The 4,734-nt window shown below is 58.7% G+C and overlaps 1 pseudogene; it reads left to right on the top strand.

Annotated features, from left to right (window-relative positions):
• Positions 1–2,498: 2,498 nt before the first annotated feature.
• On the top strand, positions 2,499–4,382 carry LOC149989999 (18S ribosomal RNA; annotated as a pseudogene).
• Positions 4,383–4,734: the final 352 nt, after the last annotated feature.

The following is a 4,734-nucleotide window of genomic DNA, read 5'->3' as shown; positions in this document are numbered from 1 at the left end:
CCGCTTCTACCTGGTTGATCCTGCCAGTAGCACATGCTTGTCTCAGAGATTAAGCCATGCGTGTGTCGGTACGCACGGCCGGTACAGTGAAACTGCGAATGGCTCATTAAATCAGTCATGGCTCCTCTGGTCGCACGCTCGTCTCCTACGTGGAGAACTTTGGCCATTCTCGAGCGAATACATGCCGACGGGCGCTGGCCCCTGCAATGGGCGGGGAGAGGCGTCCTCCGTCTGCCTGGCTTCCCGCCTCGGCGATGTCGCTCTCGCTCGCTCACCTCCGCCTCTACCTGGTTGATCCTGCCAGTAGCACATGCTTGTCTCAGAGATTAAGCCATGCGTGTGTCGGTACGCACGGCCGTTACAGTGAAACTGCGAATGGCTCATTAAATCAGTGATGGTTCTTGTGGTCGCTCGCTCGTCTCCTACGTGGAGAACTGTGGCCATTCTCGAGCGAATACATGCCGACGGGCTCTTGCCCCTCCAGTGGGCGGGGAGAGGCGTCCTCCATCCGCCTGGCTTCCCGCCTCGGCGATGTCGCTCTCGCTCGCTCACCTCCGCCTCTACCTGGTTGATCCTGCCAGTAGCACATGCTTGTCTCAGAGATTAAGCCGTGCGTGTGTCGGTACGCACGGCCGGTACAGTGAAACTGCGAATGGCTCATTAAATCAGTCATGGCTCCTCTGGTCGCACGCTCGTCTCCTACGTGGAGAACTTTGGCCATTCTCGAGCGAATACATGCCGACGGGCGCTGGCCCCTGCAATGGGCGGGGAGAGGCGTCCTCCGTCTGCCTGGCTTCCCGCCTCGGCGATGTCGCTCTCGCTCGCTCACCTCCGCCGCTACCTGGTTGATCCTGCCAGTAGCACATGCTTGTCTCAGAGATTAAGCCATGCGTGTGTCGGTACGCACGGCCGTTACAGTGAAACTGCGAATGGCTCATTAAATCAGTGATGGTTCTTGTGGTCGCTCGCTCGTCTCCTACGTGGAGAACTGTGGCCATTCTCGAGCGAATACATGCCGACGGGCTCTTGCCCCTCCAGTGGGCGGGGAGAGGCGTCCTCCGTCTGCCTGGCTTCCCGCCTCGGCGCTGTTGTTCTCGCTCGCTCACCTCCGCCAAGATCTGGTTGATCCTGCCAGTAGCATATGCTTGTCCCACAGATTAAGCCATGCGTGTGTCCGTACGCACGGCCGGTACAGTGAAACTGCGAATGGCTCATTAAATCAGTCATGGCTCCTCTGGTCGCTCGCTCATCTCCTGCGTGGAGAACTTTGGCCATTCTCGAGTGAATACATGCCGACAGGCGCTGGCCCCTCCAATGGGCGGGGAGAGGCGTCCTCTGTCTGCCTGGCTTCCCGCCTCAGTGGTGTCGCTCTCGCTCGCTCACCTCCGCCACTATCTGGTTGATCCTGCCAGTAGCATATGCTTGTCTCAGAGATTAAGCCATGCGTGTGTCAGTACGCACGGCCGTTACAGTGAAACTGTGAATGGCTCATTAAATCAGTGATGGTTCCTGTGGTTGCTCGCTCGTCTCCTACGTGGAGAACTTTGGCCATTCTCGAGCGAATACATGCCGACGGGCGCTGGCCCCTGCAATGGGCGGGGAGAGGCGTCCTCCGTCTGCCTGGCTTCCCGCCTCGGCGATGTCGCTCTCGCTCGCTCACCTCCGCCTCTACCTGGTTGATCCTGCCAGTAGCACATGCTTGTCTCAGAGATTAAGCCATGCGTGTGTCGGTACGCACGGCCGGTACAGTGAAACTGCGAATGGCTCATTAAATCAGTCATGGCTCCTCTGGTCGCACGCTCGTCTCCTACGTGGAGAACTTTGGCCATTCTCGAGCGAATACATGCCGACGGGCGCTGGCCCCTGCAATGGGCGGGGAGAGGCGTCCTCCGTCTGCCTGGCTTCCCGCCTCGGCGATGTCGCTCTCGCTCGCTCACCTCCGCCTCTACCTGGTTGATCCTGCCAGTAGCACATGCTTGTCTCAGAGATTAAGCCATGCGTGTGTCGGTACGCACGGCCGTTAAAGTGAAACTGCGAATGGCTCATTAAATCAGTGATGGTTCTTGTGGTCGCTCGCTCGTCTCCTACGTGGAGAACTGTGGCCATTCTCGAGCGAATACATGCCGACGGGCTCTTGCCCCTCCAGTGGGCGGGGAGAGGCGTCCTCCGTCCGCCTGGCTTCCCGCCTCGGCGCTGTTGCTCTCACTCGCTCACCTCCGCCACTATCTGGTTGATCCTGCCAGTAGCATATGCTTGTCGCACAGATTAAGGCATGCGTGTGTCAGTACGCATGGCCGGTACAGTGAAACTGCGAATGGCTCATTAAATCAGTCATGGCTCCTCTGGTCGCTCGCTCATCTCCTGCGTGGAGAACTTTGGCCATTCTCGAGTGAATACATGCCGATGGGCGTTGACCCCCCAGGGGGCGGCTGAGGCGTCCGCCGTCCGCCTGGCTTCCTGCCTCGGCGCTGTCGCTCTCGCTCGCTCACCTCCGCCACTATCTGGTTGATCCTGCCAGTAGCATATGCTTGTCTCAGAGATTAAGCCATGCGTGTGTCAGTACGCACGGCCATTACAGTGAAACTGCGAATGGCTCATTAAATCAATGATGGTTCCTGTGGTCGCTCGCTCGTCTCCTAGGTGGAGAACTGTGGCCATTCTCTGGCTAATACATGCCAACGGGTGCTGATCCCCCTCGCAGGGGGGATGTGTGTATTTATCAGACCAATACCAACCTGGTCAGCCTCCCCTTGGCCGCCACCCCCTCCCCGCGGGGGTGGGGTCCCGGGGTGCTAGGGCGCCGGCAGCTCTGGTGACTCTAGATAACGTCGGGCCGATCGCACGCCCCCCGTGGCGCGGACGACGCATTCAAACGTCTGCCCTATCAACTTTTGGTGGTAGTCGCCGTGTCTCCCATGGTGAGCACGGGTGACGCGGAATTACGGTTCGATTACGCAGAGGGAGCCTGCGAAACGGCTACCAAATCCAAGGAAGGCAGCAAGCACGCAAATTACCCACTCCCGACCCGGGGAGGTAGTGACGAAAAATAAGAATACAGGACTGTTTCGAGGCCCTGTAATGAAATGAGTTCACTTTAAATCCTTTAACGAGGATACATTGGAGGGCAAGTCTGGTGCCAGCAGCCCCGGTAATTCCAGGTACAAATTGCGTATATTAAAGTTGCTGGAGTTAAAAAGCTCATATTTGGATTTTGGGAGCGGGCGGGTGGTCCGCCGCGAGGCGAGCCACCGCCCGTCGCCTCTCGGCGCTCCCTCGATGCTCTTAGCTGAGTGGCTCTTGGGGCCCGAAGCGTTTACTTTGAAAAAGTTAGAGTGTTCAAAGCAGGCCCGAGCCGCCTGGATACCGCAGCTAGGAATAATGGAATAGGACCGCGGTTCTATTTTGTTGGTTTTCGGAACTGAGGCCATGATTAAGAGGGACGGCCGGGGGCATTCGTATTGCGCCGCTAGAGGTGAAATTCTTGGACCGGCGCAAGACGGACCAGAGCGAAAGCATTTGCCAAGAATGTTTTCATTAATCCAGAACGAAAGTCGGAGGTTCGAAGACGGTCAGATACCGTCGTATTTACGACCAGAAACGATGCCAACCGCCGATGCGGCGGCGTGATTCCCATGACCCGCCGGGGAGTTTCCGGGAAACCAAAGTCTTTGGGTTCCGGGGGGAGTATGGTTGCAAAGCTGAAACTTAAAGGAGTTGACGGAAGGGCATCACCAGGAGTGGAGCCTGCGGCTTAATTTGAGTCAACACGGGAAACCTCACCCGGCCCGGACACAGACAGGATCGAGAGATCGATAGCTGTTTCTCGATTCCGTGGGTGGTGGTGCATGCCCGTTCTAAGTTCGTGGAGCGATCTGTCCGGTTAATTCCGATAACGAACGAGACTCTGGCGTGCTAATAAGTTATGCGACCCCGAGCGGTCGGCGTCCCCCAACTTCTTGGAGGGACAAGTGGCATTCAGCCACCGGAGATTGAGCAATAACAGGTCTGTGACGCCCTTAGATGTGTGGGGCTGCACGCTCGCTACACTGACTGGCTCAGCATGTGCCTACCCTCCGCCAGCAGGTGCGGGTAACCCGTTGAAGCCCATTCGTGATGGGGATCGGGGATTGCAATTATTCCCCACGGAGGAGGAGTTGTCAGTAAGTGCGTGTCATAAGCTTGAGTTGATTAAGTCCCTGGCCTTTGTGCACAGCGCCCGTCGCTACTACCGATCGGATGGTTTAGTGAGGCTCTCGGACCGGCCCCGCTGAGGTTGACCCACGGCCTCGGCGGAGCGGTGAGAAGAGTGCCGAACTTGACTGTCTAGAGGAAGTAAAAGTCGTTACAAGGTTTCCGTAGGTGGAGCTGCGGAAGGATCATGGACGTGGAAAGCGAGACAGAGAGCGGAGGAGTCAGTTCCTCCCTCTCGTGGGCTTTGTTCCCCGCGTGGACGTGGGTTTTTGGCCACGTGCGTGTGCGGGCCGGCCGCCGTTGGCGGCCCGCGAGAGTCTCGGAGAGAGAGCGAGCAGAAGGGGAGTGTAGGCGCAGGGGAGGAGAACGGGGTGCTCGGGGAGGGCCGTGCGTGCCTCAGGGCGTCCCGGCCGGTCGCACCCCTATTGCCCGCCCGCCTGTGTGTCCGCCCGTCCCGCCGCGTCTCGTCCAACCTCGACCCGCCGCTCCCGGCGCTACAGTGGGCGTGCGGCTCCCGTTCCGTGTTTCGGGTCTCCCGGCGTC

This window comes from Furipterus horrens, unplaced genomic scaffold (genome assembly GCF_987537825.1).
Source record: "Furipterus horrens unplaced genomic scaffold, mFurHor1.1.pri manual_scaffold_49, whole genome shotgun sequence".
Classification (NCBI taxonomy): Eukaryota; Metazoa; Chordata; class Mammalia; order Chiroptera; family Furipteridae; genus Furipterus; species Furipterus horrens.
Note: the sequence above shows the minus strand (reverse complement) of the source record. Positions and strands in the feature narration are given on the sequence as shown.